The sequence below is a fragment of the Herpailurus yagouaroundi genome, unplaced genomic scaffold (genome assembly GCF_014898765.1).
Source record: "Herpailurus yagouaroundi ecotype Mexico unplaced genomic scaffold, PumYag 77, whole genome shotgun sequence".
Classification (NCBI taxonomy): Eukaryota; Metazoa; Chordata; class Mammalia; order Carnivora; family Felidae; genus Herpailurus; species Herpailurus yagouaroundi.
The window spans coordinates 95,139,636-95,161,234 of NW_024412388.1; the positions used below are offsets into that span (position 1 = coordinate 95,139,636).

General features: G+C 51.7%; 1 protein-coding gene across 2 annotated transcripts in view; it reads right to left on the reverse strand.

Moving 5' to 3' along the window:
• KCNA2 (potassium voltage-gated channel subfamily A member 2) overlaps positions 1-594 on the reverse strand; it is a 14,608-nt gene extending 14,014 nt beyond the window's left edge. Inside the window, exon 1 of one of the 2 annotated variants that reach the window (XM_040471269.1) lies at positions 498-594. The gene's annotated coding sequence lies outside the window, so the exon portion shown is untranslated. Of the gene's footprint in view, positions 1-231; positions 384-497 lie in introns of those variants that run through there. The other variant, XM_040471270.1, reaches the window with a different exon arrangement.
• Between the last annotated feature and the right edge of the window lie 21,005 nt (positions 595-21,599).

The following is a 21,599-nucleotide window of genomic DNA, read 5'->3' on the forward strand; positions in this document are numbered from 1 at the left end:
CCCGCGGGCGGCGCGTACGGAGCGCCCGGCCGCCGCCCGCAGCCGCACCGCGCCGCACCGCGCCACGCAGCGCCGCACCTGGCCCGGCTGCGAACTCGAATTAAAGGGGCCGGCGGGGGCCAGAGCCGAGCAGGTGGCCGCTGAGTTGCGCCCCCCTCCCCCCCTCCCCCGGCCTCGGCCCCCACCCTGCGAGGAAAACACCCATGCTTTGGCAGAACCCAGCTTACGAACCAGAACCTCGTGGAGAGCTCAGCTGCGTGCTGCCGGGCCCGGGGAAGGGGGACAGGAGTTGAGGGGCGGTCGGGAGAGGCTCCTGCCAACAGAATGAAGTAGGCGAGGAGGAAACAATCGATAGCAGCCATCCCGGGTCCGAGGAGGGATCCAGCCCCGCGGGAGATGTGTTGCTATTTTTACGAAGCTGCCAGCCAGAATTTGCAGACCCCCTCTCGCGCCCGTTCGCCCCCTCCTCCAGCTCTGCCTCCCCACCTCCCTCTTACCCTGCCAAAGCTTTGGCTTCGCGAGGGAATGCAGCAGGTATGGGCCGCAGTGTAGCTGAAACTCACTGGGTTGGTTTCCTGCCAAGGAGCCCCAGGAAACGGGCAGAACTGCAGAGCCGGCCCTCTAGGCTCCCCTCCCCTCCAGGGCCGGGCAGGGAAGGCTCTGGGCCGTGCTGCTGCCCTAGGGAGAGGCCAGCCACTCACAAAACCGGTCTCCTCACAGACCTTAACAGGGCCGGATGGCCCACGGAACTCTGAAAATGGGAGTCCAGCTCCCGGCACCCTGGCACCCTGGGGTGTGGGCAGAAGAGAAAGGCCTTTGCTTTTGGAAGAAAGGGTAGGGGAAGCCCAGCCTACCCTCTGCTCAGATGGTGGATGTGAGAGGGTCCAGGGTGCTCATGACCACATTACAGCCCCATGCCCCTGGGAGTTCTGGCATCTGGATCTCTGTCAGAATCATGGCTGCAAACAGTGATTCCGTGAGCCCCAGACTGGGGCAGACCAGGAGCCTTAGATGCAAAGGGGCTCCAATCCCAGGGAGGCTCCTGCTGGGACCTCCTTGCTAAGAACTTTCGGTCTCTAGGCCTGTAGCCTTGTGATGGAAGTTCTGACAGCCGTCAGGGTGGTGTGCTAGGTATGGTTTAAGACTGGGGGCCTACCCAGAGCTGCAGGGCATGGTCTGGGAGGGAAGTGACCTTAGTGAGCTCTGGGGATGACACATAAAGCGGGCTGGTTTGGCCTAGGGCTTCTAGAACTTGAGCCATCCATGTCCCAGCCTGAGGGTGACCTGGGTGTTTTGAAGCCAGCCAGGACCTAAATCCCTGCTGGGTAGGAGGTGAATTAATTCAGCTCTCTGGACCTCGGTGCCCTCATCTGCAAAATGAGGATACTTCACGAGCTGTTGTGAGGGTTAAGTTGCTTATGTAAAGAGTTTAGCCCCCAGCAGACGCTCCACAGATGATGGTTTCTCCACTCTGCCTCCCTGTGAAACACGCCGTAACTCCCAGCCTGTAGCTTGGCTTGTGGCTCTTTCTCTAAGTTCCCGATCACCGATCACAGGGGTTTTCTGGCCTATTCTCTCTGCCTCCCAGTGTGCCCCACCCCTCACTTCCCCTGAGATTTCAGCCATTCCCACCTCCTTCAGCACACAGTCTGCCGGTCTGGGCTCCGCACTCCTACTGGAAAGTCTCCCCTCCCAGCTCTGCAAGGCTCTGTTTCTCCTTCTGGCTCCGTGGGGGTCCTCATGTCAATTGAAGCACAACACACATCCGTTTGACCACCTGTATATATTTTCTTCGCCCGCCTTTGTTCAAATGAAAGCCGCGGACAGAAAAAACGCTCTTGAGGGAGAATTCATAATTGTGCTAATTGGTAACATGTGCCCAACCATGTGGCGGACACTGTGCTAAGCACGTCCAGTTCAGCGGGAGGCTTAATCCTCACAGCTCCCAGAGCTAGTTTCTACATCACTACCGTTTCCGGGGGGGGGGGGGGAAGGAAATTGAGGCAGAAAGAGGTGAAGCAACCTGCCCGACGTCCCTGAGTGGTGGCTCTGGGACTTGAATCGGGTGTCTGTGACCCTAGGGCAGATACCCTTAGCCCCCACGCCACACTGCTCAGGTACTGGAGCAGCCCCAGAATTTCATTTCCCTCTTTGGGATCTTCCTCTGACCCCTGTCCCATCTGATCGGGCTCAGGGGTATGTCGTCCTACTCCACGGCCCCCCCACCCCCCTCAAAGCCTTACCTAAGTGTGAACAACAAGCAAAAAGAAATGAAGGAAAAAAGGGAAGAAAGAAAAAGGAGCGTAATATCAGTTGTGCCAGGGCACGTGGGGTGTGGCTCCCACCCTGGACGGTCCCTCTTGGTTTGGCAGGGCTGTGTGAGAAAAAGAGCACGGACCCAGTTCCTACCTCTGGCATTTGCTAGCTGTGTAAACTCGAGCAAGTTATTTAAACTGCTCTGGGCCTCAGTTTCTCCTTTGGTGGGTGGGACAGCAAAGCGGCTCACAGGGTGGGGGGCAGGATGAACTGAGGTGTAGTGGACAGCCAGCCAGCTTAACCTAGCTGCTTGATCACTGTTAGCTCTCTTTCCAGCCCTCTAGAGGCCACCATTTCTTATTCTGGGCCACGAAAGGACAGCTGGGGTGCCTCTTGATCCCTCCCTAGGGCCGGCCAGACCCCCAAAGACCACTCCTTTATCCTTCAGTCGGGTGTCCTGCTTGGGGGCCGTGCCTTGTCTTCGGCAGAGGGAAATACTGGTGACGGTCACAGCAGTGACCTGCCAGTGACCTGAAGTTGTCAGTTCCTGCCCTCTGCGACTACAGTCACTGAAAGGAGGAGTTATGACAGGGCACATCCATGAACCCCAGCCCCCAACACACACACACCAAGGCACTGCGGGTACCTTGGTGGTCTCTTGGAGGGTCTCTTCGTCTTTCCCGCCATGATTCATGAATGTAGAAGACAGGAGCGCCCTTCTCTGGTGTCACTTCCAAAGGAGTGGCTCTCCTTCCTTGCATGACTGTCACCTCTGCTGAGGCTTGGTCCCCCACCAGCCCTCGGGCCCACTGTGGTGGCACAGCCCCCTTGAGCCCGCAGGAAGCAGGCCAGGGAAACAGGGAATGTGGGCCCAGGCGCCTGCTGACAGCTGTCGTGGGTTGTTTGATTGACTCCTTGGCACCACCTAAGGGAAAAGATGCCATTATCTCTATTTTATAGATGAAGATACTCAGAGAGGACAAGTCGCTGTCCAGGGCAATTTAGCTCGTAAGTGGTGAGGCTGGAACGGAACTCAAGATGTCTGACTCCACAAATCACTGTTCATTCTCCTGCCCACTTCGACCGTTAGCCTGGTGCCAGGCCTCTGGGCTCACTTCCTGGTCTTAGGGGCAGGGATCCCATCCAGCAGACCTTCTAGACCCTTAGGATATATCCATATATTCTGTGGAGGTTGCCCAACCTGCCAGGATGTCTGTTTTGGAAGCTTGTTGGTGGAGTCAAGACAGCAGTACAAGATTCAGGACCTGAAGTTTCCGCTCTGTGCCTTTGCCTGGAGCAGCTCGACTGATGGCTGTCACATCTGCAGGGCACAGGGCTAAGCCTCCCTCACCCCAGAGCTTTAGTCTTAGCATGCAGAGCTGTGTGACCCAAAGCCACTGGCTTGACCTTTCTGTGCTGTGGTTTACTTGTAAGATAGGAAGGGTAGCATTTGTCCCCTGGCTCCCCTTGCTTTGTAGGGTTTAAAGAGAGAGTCGAAGGAAGGAAAAAAAGAAGGAAGGAAATTAGCATTCATTTTTAGTGTGTGTTAAAAATCTCAATTGTTAGCATTAGAGGAGAGTTGATGTGAATGTGCTTGGAAAAGCAGAAAGCCTGGTCCGTGTGGAAGAGGACACTGGTCCCGTCACCATTGCTGCTGCTGTCATGATTGTGCCCTGCCCATGTGCATCATGTCTGACGTCCGAGGACTTCCCCTGGAAAGTAGGAGCATCGTTCCAGTGCCCTACTTACCTAAGCGCTGCCTCCTGCAGGAAGCCTTCTGCGATTAACTCCCCGCTGCCTCCAAGGAACTCCTGTGAGGAGGCCTGGGCCTTGGCTCCTGTACTGCAAAGTTTGGCCACATAAAAGAGTATATTAAGGAATGGGTGAAGGGGGTGGACCTTCCCTCCCCTTTTGGGGCCACTCCTCTGGGTCAGGCATCATGCTGGTGGTCTCACCCTCTCGTCCCTGCCGTTAACACCCAAAGGCAGAATGGCGTCACGCTTGAGGTATAACCGCTCGTGCTAGCAGGTGTAGGACCCAATCCCCGGCCTGCCATGTTATAGCCCTGTGACTCAGCTCCTCACCTGTAAACTTTCATTGTGTGGTGGGGATGTAAAACAGTTAGAACAGTGCCTGTCCCGGAGCACACACTAAGTGATACTTTTGGCAGACCACCCTCAGCATTGCAATCACCTTTTTCCTCTCTGTTTGGAATAGAAGTGGGCGAGGTTGATGGGGGGCCATGACACGGATGCCTTGGGTATTCCAAACCATATCCCCTGGACCACCTGTGATTTCAGCTGCCTGTGGAGCTCTTTCTTTCTTTCTTTCTATGCTTTTTTTAAAATGTTTATTCATTTTTGAGAGAGAGAGAGAGAGAGAGAGAGAGAGAGAGAGAGATATGGAGCCGAAGCAGGCTCCAGGCTCTTAGCTGTCAGCACAGAGCCCGACGTGGGGCTCGAACCCACGAACCGCGAGATCATGACCTGAGCTGAAGTCGACGCTTACCCGACGAGCCCCCCAGGCGCCCCTGGAGCTGCCTATTTCTGAGCACGCTGGCAGTGTCCCCATCAGTCACTGTGTCTCTCGGCTTTTCTGGCTCCAGACTCTTTCTGAGGCCGTGGTGGCCTGCCCAGGTGGCCTGGGGTGGCCTGGATATTGGTGGGTGGGGGTGGGGGTGCAGCTCTGAATGTCCCAGCCTCCCATGTGTTCAGAGCCCCAATGGCTCACAGAGGTAATCAGCTCGATCACGTGAGCCAGCTGGCCTGGGTTAGGTCAAGGTCCTGACCACCCACCTCCTTGGGCCTGTGCTCCAGGCAGCTGAGCCAGCTCCGGGCCCTGCCCACGGCTGGCTCCCTGTGCGCTCTGTCATCAGCCCAGGCCTGTCTCCGGAGCCTCACTTCCCAGGACCGCGTCTCCCTCGCACTCCCCTGGTTTGGAGAAAGCCCACCTTTTACTCCGTCACCCAAACCAGAAACCTGGGAGCCCTATCGGCTCTCTTTGCTTCCCTCACCCCGATATCCCCTGCACGCAGTCCCTCACTTGGCCTTGGTAGCTCTTCACTTCTCTCCGATTCCCTCCTGCTACCCTAGTCTCAGCCACCAGCAGGGGGGTCTGAGCCACTACCGTTCAGGCTAGCTCTCCCTGGTCCCTTCTCCCCACAGTTGCCACAGTGATCTTCCAAAAGAACAAATCCCGTCATGCCACTTACCTCTTAACCCTTTGTTGGCTCCCTATTGCTGTGACCCAGACGTGTTCTTTTTTTTTTAATTTTTTAAATGTTTTTATTTATTTTTGAAGGAGAGAGAGAGAGAGAGAGAGAGAGAGAGAGAGAGAGAGACAGAGCATGAGCAGGGGAGGGGCAGAGAGAGAGGGAGACACAGAATCCAAAGCAGGCTCCAGGCTCTGAGATGTTAGCACCGAGCCCGATGCGGGGCTCGAACCCACAAACTGTGAGATCATGACCTGAGCCAAAGCTGGACGCTCAAGCGACTGAGCCCCCCAGGCGCCCCCTAGACTACGTGTTCTGAAAGACAAGCAGAGCCCTTCGTGATCTGGTGTTCCCCCACCCTTCCTCTGTGCCCATCTTAAAAGTCTATGCTGGCATTAGGCCAAACGGTCTTGAGAGCTCTACCTGGCTTAATACAGACACATTAAATGAAGTCCTACGGTCAGACAGACTTGGCGTCGAGTCTTGGCTCTGCTGCTTGCCACTCACGTGACCTCAGCTGGGGTATTTTCCCTCTCTGAGTTCCAAACTGTAAAATGGGACTAACGCCTAATGCGTATTCTGAGGACCTAAGGAGATAATGTGCACAGGGTGTTTATCTCAGTGGCTCCCCTGCAGGATGGGCTCAAAAATATGAACTTCCAGATCGTTCCAGGTCTTCCTGCTTTGGCTTACAGCCTCTCACCCAGAACACCCTGCTCCCCCCGCCCCCCATTACCCCAGTGACTCCTAACATTCAACTCATGTCACGTCCTCCACGAAGCCTTTCTGGACCCTCTCCCTGGTCTCCGCTCACCCATGCAATGCCTGTACGCTGCCCAGGAAACAGGCCCATCACACTGAGTTCTGGGGGTCTGTCTCTGTCCCCATGCTCTCTTCCCCTGGGCAGGGGGCATCCTGAGGGCAGGTGCTGGTGTCTCCCACCTGCAACTGCGTGTCTGGTCCAGGCCAGGCCCAGAGCTGTATTTGTGAGCCGGCAGATGTTGGCAGATGTGTGGAAGGCTCCTGCTTCTGAAGAACCCTCAGTCACCCCAGGACCGGCTAGGACCTGTTCCCGACTCTTGCCTAATCCACAGAGAGGGTCCAAGAAGGACGGCCGGTCACACAGCAGCCACTACCCCTGGGGGGAACACACCTGGGCAGCCCCTGTGCCAGAGGATGACAGAAGGGGTAGAATGGTTCCCCCGAGGGGGCTGGCTCCCTGTCTATTTCACAGAGAGGCGAGATAGCTTGCTCAAGGTCACACAGCTAAACCAGGTAAGAGCCAGGGTTTGAACTCAGGCTCCAGGATTCATGCCCTTTGCCCGTCTGCCGTGCTGTCTCACAGCTTGAGCGTCCGGGCATCCTGTGGGCTGGACTAGATCTTGTCCGCCGGTCACTCTGTGCGTTAAGCTCTGCAAGGATTCCTAAGGACCCTTTGGCTCATGCTTCCCCACCTATGGCTGTTACACGCCATCAGGGACCGGGGCTTATTGCACCGGGACACCGTGAGTCCCACCACGGTCATTCCAACGTTTTCACTGCCTTGTGTCCACCCCTGAACCTTCCTTCCTGAAGTCTTAACTCAGAGGTCTCCATTCCACCTGTGGCCATAGAGCACGATGCCCCACCCCCACGCCCAGCACACACCAGCATTTCACACAGTTGCAGAGAGAAGCTGGGAACCCCACAACCTTTCTTCTTTGAGGCCATCATCCCCAGGCCCTCTGTTCTCCTTAACACCTCATGACATTCTCTGAAAATTTCTCCAACTTCTTTTTAAGCTTATTTGTTTTTTGAGAGACAGAGAGAGAGGAGGGGAGGGGCAGAGAGAGGTGGAGGGGAGAGAAAGAATCCCAAGCAGGCTCCACACTGTTAGTGCAGACAGAGCCCGACACGGGGCTCGAACCCATGAACCGTGAGATCATGACCTGAGCCGAAACCAAGAGTCGGATGCTTAACTGACTGAGCCAGTCAGGCGCCCCAATTACTCCAACTTTTAAGTGTGTCTCACTCGTAGGTCCCCAGAGAAGAGCCCTTTGGCCCGGGTGTGGCCCAATCAGCCCAGAGGTAGGGGCACCAGCACGGCTCTTATCACACGAACACAGCACACACTGACCCTTCGTGTCCATGTCCTGTGACTGTTTTGTCTGGGCCTGATTGTTACTCTGACCCCTGTGTCCTCCTTTTCACCTCTTTACTGCCTAGTCCATACGCAAGCGGACTAGAGCAGACAAACGAGCAGGAACCTGATATGGAAAGTCCGCCGGCCGGGCAGTTGCGGCCCCGGCTTTGCCACTGCCTGGGTGACCTTGAGGTGTGTGACCTTGGGTAAATCACGTGTCTTCTTTGTGCCTCAGCCCCTTCATCTGTAAAACGGGAAAGCTGGACAACACGATCTATACGACCTCGTCTTGTTCTAGGACTAGTTCTTTGACTTTACCCAGCCAAGGGATGGGAGCCCCGTGCAAACAAATGCATGTATCTCATTAGCTTGTATCATCAGTGTTCCTATTAGAACTACTTTGCTTCGAGGACCCTGAACCTCAGAAAGGCGTGTGACCTGCTCAAGGTCACAAGGCTCACTCTAGGGAGTGGCAGAACTGGGACTCGGGCCCAGGCCCCTCTGACCCCCAAGTCAGCAGCCCCCATCACATATCAGTGCCTGTTTTAAAAAGGGAGGGAGGAATTTTGGAGATGCTAAATCACTGTGAAATGAGTCCTGAAAAAAATTCAAAACAGTGCAAACTTGATGCTCAGCGCATCTTAATGATGTTCTCTGAATCCAAGAAGGGTCATTACAAGGGGAACTCTGGGATTCTTCAGCTCTGAGACCCTACGGAGAGAAGACAGGCTGATACCTCAGCAAGAGAGCTCGCGTAGATGGTGGGGTGGGGTGGGGGCGGGGGGTGGCAGAGGGATAGTGATGGAAACTATGGGACATTTGATGAACTATGAGACCCAAGGATATCTTAAAGAACACGGCCTGACTGTCACACACCTCTTAGGTATGGCCTTCCCCAGAATGCTAAGAGTCAGGTGAGTCAGGTGAGTTCAAGACTGGGTAGGGAAGTATCAGGTGGCAGATAATGTGTTTGTGGAACGGAATGAGCTCTGGTCTGGAGAGGTAGTAGGGCCTTGTCCGGGGAGCTCAGATGTGAGGTTCTGGATGACTCAGCCTGTCTGATCTGACTTTGAATTAGGGAAAAGGGAAGACAGAGAATGGAGGTGATGGAGCCATCTTGGCAACTTTCCCGGTGTTGCAGAGCCAAGATGCGCCCGGAAAAATGAAGGGAAGCCGACAAAGGCCCAGGGAGATGAGGGAGGGCCAGACAGAGGGACAGAGAGTTGGAACCGGTGTTTTTCCCTGCCCCTGCACACTCCCAGCGGCGACTTGGCTTGCCTGATGGTCCCCAGCTTAAAATTCCGGGATCATCCAACAGTGCCACCCAGTGGCCATGTGGGAGAGGTGCAGAGAGGTGCCCAGGGAAGCTGAAATTAGATGGAAGAGGAAAAGTACCCAGCCGCGCAGAAAAAGAGAAAGCTCTGTGTTTCTTCCTGCCTTGAGGATATGGTGCAGGGCTCCCCACAGGTCTCTAGGTCTAGGAAGAGCTGTTCTGTAGTGGTCCACACCCCCCAAAGGACTGCCTGTCTCCTCTCAGCCGGGGCACTTGGAATCTGCTGGGTTCAGCCCACGTTCCTCTAACCTGGAGGCCCCAGGACCTGAAGAGACAGGGATGTCTGCAGCCCTTCCCCCAGCCCCACTTTCTTGGATGAGGAAGGGCCAGCTGGCCCTCCCCTTGGGTTGATCTGGTCACGGTCAAGGTCCTAGTCGCAGTGAGGTTGGCACAGTGCGATCTCTAGGGCAGCAGGGAAGGGGGCTGCAAGTCACTTCCCGGCAGACTGCATTCCACTTCTCTTCTCGTGCACCCTCCCCGGGGTCCCTGAGCTTTTAAGAAAGAGACAGAAGCTCTTCCTCTAAGAAACGTGGGACCCCAGAGTTGGGTCGTGAAGAAGGTGGCACAATTCCTGAGAAAAACACAATAGAACGTGGGAATGAGGGTCTCCTTGAAACTCTCCTGCCTAAGAGTATGTGATAAGGACAATACCTAACGGAGGCAGGTCCTATTTTCATTCTCATTCTACAGATACAGAAACCGAAGCTTAGTGAGGGTGAGTAACGAGCCGGTGGCCGCATGGCCAGTAAGCAGGTGCGAGGGGCAGGAGCTGGACTGTGGTCTGTCCGACTCAGCAGCCCCAGCTCCAGACGGGGCCCTAGCCCAGCCAGGAGGAGGTTCTCAACAAAGTGGATCCTTCCCTGGAGCTGGAGAGGGAAGCAAGTTGTCAGTAACTGACTCTGACTCGAGGCAGAATGAAATGGCTTCAGCTGACGAATAAAGTACAAAAGTGCATGAGACAAGGGAAGCCTTCATAAAAGACGGGGTGTTTGAGAGGTGGCGTTAAGAAGAATGTCCAAAGGCCGTAAAAGGGCTGTGGAGGGTTGGGGCTTTCTGCATGGGGTCTCTGCATACCTGCATTCACGCCCTGCAGAAACCCTCTCTGCAGAAACCCACCAGTCTAAGCAGCGACCCCCTCCCTGCACCTTATCCTGCTGTATTTCTCTTTAGAGCACTTATCTCTACCCGTCACTTTGCTATTTACATATTTGCTTGTTCTCTTATTTCCTGTTGCTAGAATACAAACTCCATGGGGAAGGATTTTGAGGATTTTACTCTTTCTTATACCCCCAGTGCCTGGGGTGTTAAGGGTAGTCAACAAATATTTGTAAAATAGATGTCTAAATGCATGAGTGGATTCCAGGATACGGGGACAAGAGGGACAGGGCACAGAAGCAGTGTCGCCTGCCCCAGGAATACCGAGTCATACGGCAGGACTGGAGCGGGCTGCCTGGAAGGACACAGTGAGACAGGAAAGGTTGTTCAGGATGATTGGGGAAGGCCTCGAATGCCATGCGGAGGAGTTCGATTTATTTTGTCCTGTAGATGACAGTGAACCTTTGAGGGTTTTGTGGAAGAGAGAGACAGGATCCAACTAGATTTTCGAAAGATAACTTAGGAAGGTGATATGATTTGTAACGAAATTTGTCATGAAAACGTAGCGTGAGGGATGATCTGAGGTGGCTCCTCCCAGTGAGAGGTGACAGGCAGGAAGAGACCAAGAGATGGTCCCGGTAGTGAGAAGAAAAGATCAACGGGGAGCCGCCAAGGGGGAGTCAAGAGGACTCAGTGGTCAGTGAGACGGGCGAGGGGGAGAAAGTACCGCGGTGCCTTTGGCCAAGCAAGGGATTTAGGAAGGTGTCAGGTGGGTGTGCGCCCGCATATGTGAGCCTACGTGGGTGTTGGGGGATTGAGCCCACGGGAGGGCAGTTCTGGCAGAGAGGGGGGTTGCGGGGCTGCTACGGCCAGGCTGTCCTTGTCACCTAGGCAGGTGACAATGCTGGCCTGATGCTCAGGAGAGAGGCTGGGGCTGGGGTATTTGGAGCCACGGGGGAGAACGAGATCCTCCAAGATGAGAGTTAGATGGAATGAGAAGAGAACAACCCACTTTATGGGGGAAGGAAGACAGTGGAGGGCAAGGAGCCAGTGGAGTCATGGTCAGAGGGGCCGGAGGGCCTGAGAGCAGTGTCCCAGACAGCCGCATCTGGGCCAGGGCCTCGCTGACACACTCACCTCCCCCACTGATGGGACTTCCATGGCATCTGAGCCCCATGGCCCCCTCGCTCGTTCCCACACAGAAGCACAGGGCATGGCAGGGTCTGATATCCCAGGGTCCCTACTTAGGGTCAATGTTCGTGGTACATTGGGGCCAACAATTCTTCAGAAGGAAGAAATACTTTCTTAGTGGTATCTGTGGAGCTAAACGTAAGATAGTTTTTTTTTTTAAATTTTTTTAACGTTTATTTATTTTTGAGACAGAGCATGAACAGGGAGGGTCAGAAAGAGAGGGAGACACAGAATCCGAAACAGACTCCAGGCTCTGAGCTGTCAGACAGAGCCCGATGCGGGGCTCGAACTCACGGACCGCAAGATCATGACCTGAGCCGAAGTCGAGCGCTCAACCGACTGAGCCACCCAGGCACCCCAAGATAGTTTTTTAAAAACACTGGCAAAGCCTCATTAGAGTTTTCTCCAAAGTAGCCTTGTCCTTCCCATTCATCTGTTGGGAAGGGTAGACTGTGGTCTAGAGATAGGACCCAGTGTCCAGATGTGGGCTCTGGGGAAGGGGAGCCAGAGGAGTTTGGAGCAGACTTTGTGACCTGGAAATACCTGGGGGGCAGGGTTGGGCACTATGCCTTCTAGGAGACCTGGTGGCCATCTCCTTCATGTGGCTCACTGATTGCAGGGGAGACAGACTTGCAGATGTCGGGTGATGGGAGCCATGGGACCCACAGGAGACCACTCTGCCAGGTGGCTGTAGGGGTGGGGACTTGGGACAGAGGGGACTTGGGACAGAGAGGACTTGGGACTTGGCCCTGGAACCCAGGGTCCCACCTGCTCCCTTCTGGGGTGCACAGATCCACACTCCCATAGGAGGATGAGCCCAGCCACCCCAAGAGAGACCTGTCAGCTAAGTATTTTTTGGCGGATCCGAGGAGCCCAGAATCCCAAGCTTTTCTCTGACTTTGCCATTTAGTTGAGGCGTGGCCCCGGAAGATCGGCGATGCCTGTTGTTCTTTCTGTTTGGAACAACTGCTCTGGGTGGACTTTCCTTCTGGGAGGAGGCGAGGGGGACGTGTGACCCTCCGGTGAGAAAGAGACCCAGGAGGGTGACGGAAGAAACAGAAGGAGAGGACAAGAAGGATAGAGAGCCTTGCTCAGGTAACCTGACATCGTTCCTTAGACGTCCAACAGGCAGCTCAAACTTAGAATGTCCAAACCGACTTCTCCTTTCTGCTCCCCTCCCCCCCAAACCTGGTCCTAGAACCACGTCAGCGCTCACCCAATTGCTCAGGCCCAAGCCCTGGGAGACAGCCTTTTAGGAAGCCATCAGCGAATCCTATTGTCTTACCTTCAAAATGTATTCTGAGTCTGGTTCAGATTCCTCCAAGGAGCAAGGCAGGTACTGGATACTCGCATCTCTCACCTGGGCTCCCAACAGGTCTCTCTGCTCTTCCCCATGGTCCCAGAGAAGCCAGAGTGATTTTTTTTTTTTTTAATGTGAATCAGGTTGTATCATGCCTTTGTTCAAACTCCAATAGCTGTTTACCGGCCTTAGAACTAAACCTCCAGCTCTTTCTGTGGCCTGGAAGGCTCCGCACCATCTGTGCCCCGGATACCTTTCTGACCTCATTTCCAACCACCCCCCACCCCCGCCCGTGTTCACTCAGCTGGGCCAGCTGCCTCCTCGCCTGTCCCCAAACCCAGCAAGCCCATCCCTGCTGGAGGGCCTGTGCGTTGACTGTCGCCACCCCCTGGAAGACTGACCCGGAGCATTCTCAATATTCGCTTCCTTTCTGGGGTCTCTGCTTACACATGGTCTCCTAGAAGGTGCCTGGCACGTAGGAAGAACTTAATAACCAGCATGGAATAATAGCCTGGCCAAAGCTCTCTTGTCTTGGCCATGAAATCCGCCCCCCACCCTCGGCGGTTCCACTGTACCTACACTGAGAAGATGCCATCAGCCCCGCTGAAAGCACCAGATGCATGCACTGTCCATGGCCGCCAGAGGGCGCCACAGGCAGCTTCAAGGGCACACTGCGGCACACGCTGCCACTGCAGCAGCCTGGGGACGTTGGAGCCACCCTGCCCCAGACCCCCAGGCCCCTAACCCTCCCCCAGCACGGGAGAGATGGGGAGTAGGCATTCTGAACCAGCACCTGGCTCCCCGCATACCTGCTAACTGAGGCCTTCTTAGAAACAGGCAGGTGAGACCTTGCCGATTAAAAATGGGTTTTCCCTCCACTTATTTGTCAAACGCCAAGCCCCACCGTCTCCTGTTACCGGAGGTCATGTTGCTGACAGCAGTGCCCCCCCCCCCCAGTCTCCCTTCTGCAAATACAGACCCCAGAAACTGGAGCTTTAGTGTGGTTAAGGAACACAAACCCCTCTGCCCAACCAACCCGTTTAAGCAGCCAGGCCTCTGGGGACAGCATTTGCAGCTTCTCCAGGCTGACTCCGGCCTAACCTTCTCCCAGGAGGTCACCGGTCCCTGTGGACATCTCCCACTGCAAGTGCTGCTCTGAACTGTAGTTGTAGGAGCTTCCTGAGAAAGAGAGAGAGGGAGAGAGAGAGAGAGAGAGGGAGAGGGGGGTAGACAGAAAAAGAGAGACACAGGGAGAGGGAGAGAGGGATTAAGCACTCACTTGGTGAGGACCCAGAGCCAGGAGGCTACCAGACTTCTCAGACCCCAGACCGAATTTGACATCTGTAGCATCCAGACCCACGCCCTGTCCTCACACATCACTGTCTCTCCTACAGACCCTCCCTTCCCCTCCGGGCCAATCCCGTGCGGGCAGGTGAGCCCTCAGTGCCACGGTGTCTTGGAGGTTACCTCACCACCTCACCACTTCTTGGGCACCTCCAGCATGCTGGGAACCCACCGCTTACTACCCCCATCCCCATTTCCAGGTCCTCAGGTGTGGTTGGGCCCACGGGGACCGATGGAATGTCTTCTGGATGGTAAGCAAACTCTCTCTCCTGGGCACGGCCGCTCATGGGGCTTGCCCGTCTGTCCCGCGGCTCCTTCTCAGGGGCTGGATGTGATGCCATTGACAATGGGGCTTTCGCTCGGCAGCGGGCCAGCGAGTGGGAGTGGGAAGGCAGGACAGGGAGGGAGGGAGGCGGTGAGCTGCTGGTCTAACCAAACGACGTCCCGAGGACAGGATGTGGGTGGGAGCTGAGTACAGGATCAGGGCTGCGCTGCACCTGAGGTGGGAATGGTCAGCCTGTCTTCCACGAGGCTCCACTTTGTGGTCATTCCCACTGAAAATTCCTTTTAAAATATCCTCCCCACTCCCCCCCCCCCGCCCCCAGGAGCCCCGTGTGTGGGATCATTTTGCCTGAGAAACAAACTGCCTGTATTATGTAACGATGAGTGTGAGTATCCACTGTTAGCAGCGTGAATGTTGTAACAGCGAGCATAGTTCCTGGCCCGCATGGGAGGCTGCCGACTGCCTCGCTCAAGGGTGAGGATTCAGCCCAAAGTAAAGCCACGTGATGTTCTGCTTTGCTTGGGCAGCCCTGTTACAGGGAAAGGTGTGACTTTTCCTCAGGCTTTTTGCAGTTCTAACTAGAGTGCCACAGTCTTGCCCCTGGGACGCCAAGTCTCTGGAGAGTCCTGAATGTGGACACTGGCTTCGGTTTTGTCCTTCACACGAACGAACTTCACCGTTGAGAGTCCCACTCCTTAGAATGCTGTTCTTTCCTGGGTGAAGAAGGCTGCATTAGCTAGTTTTTTTTTTTATAAGTTTCCATGAAAAAAAAATGGGCCACTAGGCTAATTTTGACTATAGCCCTTCCACGTAGCAAAATGCTTTAGCCCGATAAAATACAAGTGTCTCTGGAACATAAAATTATAACTTCGTTTAAAAAAAAAAACAAAAAAAAAAACTGGTGAGATTTCCAGCTCTGGCAGAGTGAGGACTCTGGCAAATCCTCTCATCCAAAAATAATGCTCAACTGGACAGAATTGTCAAAATCATTTCAGGGCTCTGAAATCGATCAAATACGAACTAACACACTGAGAAATGTTTACTCATTAAAAAATTGTTGGGGCGCCTGGGTGGCTCGGTCGGTTAAGCGGCCGACTTTGGCTCAGATCATGATCTCGCAGTCCGTGAATTCGAGCCCCGCGTCGGGCTCTGTGCTGACAGCTCAGAGCCTGGAGCTTGTTTCAGATTCTGTGTCTCCCTCTCTCTGACCCTCCCCCGTTCATGCTTTGTCTCTCTCTGTCTCAAAAATAAATAAACGTTAAAAAAATAAAAATAAATAAAAATAAAAAATTGTCGAACTTCTGGTCTGCACAATGGGAATCTGTGGAGTTAGTGCACAGAGCTTCCCTCCTACCCCCCAAGCTTGGGAGAGGGAGAGCTACCAGAGGGTGTCTGGCTATGAAAACCAACAGCTTCACTGATGGAGAAGGCTCTCTTGATTTGGAGAGGAGGACAAAAGGCCACGTTCAGGATAGTTTTCAGTAAAAGTAGCAAACGCGGAATGAAACAAATGGGAAAGCCCACAGCCCTGCTTGCTTGATGCTTCATGTCGCTTGGGGTGGGCAGCAGACCAGTAGCGTATTCAGAAATGTAACAGAAACATCTGGAAATAAGATAGTCACAGAGGGACTAGATAAGCTCTCCACACATCTCTGGTTGACTGGGAGGCTGAGCTCATGCAGAGGCAAGTTCCGGGTGGAAAATACAAGCTGACTTTAAAACCTGCCCGAACTTTGAATGCGCTCCCTGCCTACACTCAGATCCACGGATAGAGGGTGGATGCTTTACTGGCTCAAGGTGCTTGGGTACAATCTCCGGCCAATCATTGGCTGATCATTAAGCTATCAGACCAGAGGCAACCTCTCTAAAGACAGGCTGAAAAAGAAAAAGGGAGTAAGGGGGTAAGAATAAGCAGGCACATCAGTGAGGCACGTTGCAGAGAGACAAATAACCACAGATTAAACACAGGCAAGAGGGGCGCCTGGGTGGCTCAGTCGGTTAAGCAGCCAACTTCGGCTCAGGTCATGATCTCGCAGTCCCTGAGTTCGAGCCCCGCGTCGGGCTCTGTGCTGACAGCTCGGAGCCTGGAGCCCGTTTCAGATTCTGTGTCTCCCTCTCTCTGACCCTCCCCTGTTCATGCTCTGTCTCTCTCTGTCACAAAAATAAATAAACGTTAACAAAAAAATTAAAAAAAAAAAAACCCAGGCAAGTTACTCAAAAGACAAAACCCAACCAAACAAGAGCAGCAAAAAATTTCAGAGGGAAAAAAAATCAGAACCTAGAGTTGCTACAAAATATTACCTGAAAATTTCCAATTTTCAACAAATTATAAGACATTCAAAGAAATAAGAAAATGTACTCCATACTCAGAAAAACAGCAGTTAAAAATGGTCCTCAGTGGGCCCAGATTTTGGGTTTAGCAGAAAAAGATTTCAAAGTAGTTATTATAAGTGTTTAAAGAAATAAGCATGTTTAAGGAATTAAAGAAAAGTATTAGGAAAATGGCTCAACAAGTAGGGAATCTAAAAGAATGAATGGAAACTCTAAAAAGAGGACCGCATGTCAGTTCTAGAATTGAGAAGTATGATAGCTGAAATGGAAAATTCACTAAATGGGCTTAACAGCATGTTTGAGATGTCAGAAAAAAGAAAAGAACTGGTTAACTTGAATGAAAATCAATAGAAACCATCCAGTATGAAGATCAAAGAGAAAAAAAATGGAAGAATGAACAGGCTCTGATATCTTTCGTATTATGCCAAATGTGCCCCACAAATGTGTCATGAGACTCTCAGAAGGAAAGGAGAGAAAAGAGCAGAAAAAAATATTTGAACAAAAAGTGGCTGAAAACCTCTCAAATTTGATTTAAAAAACCCATGATGGGGCGCCTGGGTGGCGCAGTCGGTTAAGCGTCCGACTTCAGCCAGGTCACGATCTCGCGGTCCGTGAGTTCGAGCCTCGCGTCGGGCTCTGGGCTGATGGCTCAGAGCCTGGAGCCTGTTTCCGATTCTGTGTCTCCCTCTCTCTCTGCCCCTCCCCCATTCATGCTCTGTCTCTCTCTGTCCCAAAAATAAATAAATGTTGAAAAAAAAAATTAAAAAAAACCCATGAATCTGTGGATCTGACAAGCTCAACGAACCCAAAATAGGGTGAACGCAGAGAGATCTGCACCTAGACACGCCATAGTCAAACTGTTGAAAGCTAAAATGAAGAGAAAAACTTGAGAGCAGCAAGAGAAAAATACCTCATCACACACAGGGGAAGAAGCACGTGGTTAAGAGCTGACTCCTCCTGAGAAAAAAATGGAGGCCCCAAGGCAGTAAAATGATGTAAAGTGAAAGAAAAAAAAAAAAAAAAAAAAGCAAGGGGAAAACAGCATATTTAGTATGCTACCTTTTGAATACCGAAGTCAAGGGAATACAAATACACATGTGTATGTGTTCATATCTGCACAAAGAAATACTGGAAGGATACAGAAGAAATTAAACTCAGTGGTTACCTCCAGGGCTTATAAAATGGGGCGGTCAGGGCAGAATGAGAAGAGACATATCAATGTGTATCTTTATTATTTTGATTTTTGATCTATACAAAACATTTCCCTTCAAAACAACAACAACAACAACAACAAAACCCTATTTTCAAAGGTTGCTATTAGTGGATATTAAAGATCCTAAGCCTGAACTTAAGAGACTCAGTTTTCCGGCTTTATCTCCCCCTCAGCCCTGCCCAGGGCTCAGGCTCCAGCCAAACCAGGTTTTCTGGAACCTGAATCTTGTTCTTTCACCTCCCTGCATGGAATGCCATTTCCTTTCAATCAATAACGTCTAGGGCCCTCTCCCACTTCCCTGGGAGGCTTTAATAATAAGAAGAATGTAACAGGATAAGGATGATGATGATGATCATCATGGTGACGATGATGATGATGGTGATGATGATGGTGATGATGAGGATGATGGTAAGTGAGGGTGATGATGATGGTGACGATGATAGTGATGATGATGGTGAGGATGATGGTGAGGATGATGATGGTGACGATGATGATGGTGACGATGATGGTGATGATGATGAGGATGATAGGGTGACGATGGTGACGATGATGGTGACGATGATGGTGAGGATGATGGTGGTGATGATAATGGAGATGATGATGATGATGGTGATGATAATGGTGATGATGATGATGATGGTGATGATGATGGTGATAATGATGATGGTGATGATGGTGAGGATGGTGATAATGATGGTGACGATGATGGTGACAATGATGGTGATGATGATGGTGACGATGATGGTGAGGATGATGGCGATGATGCTAATGGTGATGATGATGATGGTGACAATGATGGTGAGGATGATGGTGATGATGATGATAATGGTGATGATGATGATGGTGATAATGATGATGGTGGTGATAATGATGATGGTGATGATGGTGAGGATGGTGATGATGATGGTGATGATGATGGTGACAATGATGGTGACGATGATGGTGATGATGGTGACGATGATGATGATAGTGATGATGATGGTGGTGATGATGGTGAGGATGGTGATGATGATGGTGATGATGATGGTGATGATGATGGTGTTGACCACTGTTTACCAGGAGCCTTCTGTGTTGGCACTGCAGTAGGTGGTTGGTTGCATGTCTTTTAATCTTCCCGCCAACTGTGTGAAGGAGGAATTGCTATGTCACACACAGGAAACCCTTCCCAGAGATGACTCAGCTCAGTGACCCAACCTTGATGTCTGGGGTCACATAGGTCCAGGCTTAGACTCCCAACTAAGCTCCTTCCCAGTTCTGTGATTTTGGAAAGCTACCTTATCTACAGAAGCTTTAATGTATTCATTAGTAAAATGGGAATAATAAAAATTCCTACTTCAAGAAGTTACTAAGGATTAAATGAGACACTGGGAAGGAAACACTCCACACATAGCTTGGCACATAGTAAGTGTTTAGTTAATGTCCAGGCACAAAGTCTTTGTAGTTCCAGATTCTATCCACTCCCCCATGTACAGTCTCTGTCCCTTGAAATGTGAAGTCCCAGCCCCCTGAGCCTCTTGGTGTTACCAGCAGCACTATGCCAGCTAATGCCATGTTATCTCTACCCACTTCCATGTGTCCTTAGTTAGACTGCAAGGCCTCAGGACCAGGACTAGCTTTGCCTTTCTCTGTACGGATACCCCATGATTGAGCCTGGCACTTAATAGATGCTCAATAAAAATTTAATGATTAATTAAGTCTGAAGGAAGACAGTAGGGAAGGGGAAGAAAGGTAGAAGAAGAAAACTAAAATAAAATTAGGGAAATCTTAAAGACTAGTTTAAGGGGTGCCTGGCTGGCTCCATTGGTTGAGTGTCAGACTCTTGGTTTTGGCTCAGGTCATGATCTCATGGTTTCATGGGTTTGAGCCCTGCGTCGGACTCGGCACTGCTTGGGATTCTCTCTCTCTCTCCTTCTCCCTCTTACCCTTCCCCTTTTATGCTGTCTCTCTCTCTCAAAATAAATAAACTTAAAAAAAGGGATGAGTTCAATTAAAGAAAACGTTAGTGCCAGACTTGATTTCAGGAGGAAGTGAGAGAGGCAGGAACCTCTATGGGGTGGACAGGAAGTGAAATATCAAGGATAGGAATGGGAAAAGAGGTATTGAGAGTAGTGCCATGCATTGAGGAAACATTTATATTAGAGAGGCTGCTATTGGGCAATGATGAGTTCCCCTTTTCTTGAATTCAATAAGATATAGATGATTGAAGTGCGATGCAAAAAGCCACTGCTAGTTCCCAAGTGCCTTACCCAATAAAGCCTTGTTGTTTCCAGATGATGGTGGTGGTTGACAAGGCTTTTCAGCGATCACAGGCTGCTGGTGTGCCCTGATGTGGGGAGAAGGTGGTGTGCCCCTGGGAGCACTAATGAGCATGGGTCATGCGAGGCCTAGAAGCAAGCCTCAACTCTATCCTCCACCCAGGGCATGTCCTGAGTCGAGCAGAATAAGTGAGGGGTGAGACATTTTCCCCTTCTTCCATTTTCACCCTCAGAAATCCTACCATCTTTTAAGGATGGCTGTGAAGGATCCTTCTAGATGTCAGAGCTGACCTGACCATCCTCCGTGTTCCACAGCACTGGTTTCTACTCAGTGATGGGTCCACCCCAAGCTGTTTCATATGAGAGGAAGAAGAGGGGAAGACTGTTCACCCCAGCCTGTGAGCTCCTTGAGGGCAGGGATCTATCTTATTCATCCCTGTTCTGCCTCAAGGGCCACATGCACTGCCTGGCACCTGCTGTCTGATATATAACAGATGCCCCGGACATTTTTATTGGGCAAGTTCTCTCTGCAGAGGGTTGGAAAAGAGCAGATGACATAAAGGGTGGGAGTCCGGATTAGATACCCCATCAAAGTGCCCCTGTGGTGCCCTGGACATCCTGCACCTTAGCAACCATACATGAGTCTCTCGTATGTTTTAGACTCATCTCCCCTCAGCCAGATCCTTGGGAGCAGAGATGGACTGACTCGTGCTCAAAGCAGGTACAAAGTGAGCACGAAATGATTGTGAAATGGTGGACACAACCTCACAATGTTGTTCGTTGACTTAGAGCCCAGCAGAGCCATTTCCTCTGGGAGTCATGGCTGTGCCTTTCAAACCCAGGAGCTGGTCCCTGGCTCCCAAATGTGGCGGCACATTAGAATCTCCTGGGGGAGTTAAAAAAATTCCTGGTGTCCAGGCTGCATTTCAGAATGTCTGGGATGGGTAAGAGCCTGGCATCAGTGATTTGCAAAGATCCCCAGGCGATCCCAAGGGCCACTAAGTTTTGGAACCACTTGTTTGGGAGGTATTCCAATAAACTAGTAAATTAAAGTAAGGAGGGCACCCATACCTTTGACACAACATAAATGGGTTTTAACCATCATAGGACTTTTTCAAAGTGCAAAGGATCTGCTGGGACAGCCAGAATTTGGCCAGATGCTGCTAACATTTACAGATCACCCTGAGAAGGAGGCTCAGTTAAGTACCTCAGCCTGGTGCCCTCTCTTTCCTCTGTGTGCTTATTCAGTATTGTGATTATTCGTTGCCATGTTTTTGTCCCCACTAGCCTGTGAGCAACTCGAGAACAGGAACCGTGTTTTCATAAGCACACTAAGTGTCTGACCCACAGTGGATGGGTGACGCATGTTTGTGCAATACTTGTGTCCATGAATTCATTCATTCATTCATTCTTTCTTTCTTTCTTTCACTTATGCAGGGATGCATTCAACAAATGATAATAAGGATAGAAGGGATAATATTGGCAGAAAAGAAGAATAAATGAGGAAGAGAGAGGAAAAAAAATATGGATTCCATGAGGAGACAGAATCCAAAGTAGGGGAGTAAAAACCAAAGAAGAAAAGAGTATGCATTCACGTCATGCAGAAGAATGCGAGTCAGGCTGGAAGAGGCATGCGTATTTTTTATTAAAAGGACTCAAAAGTTA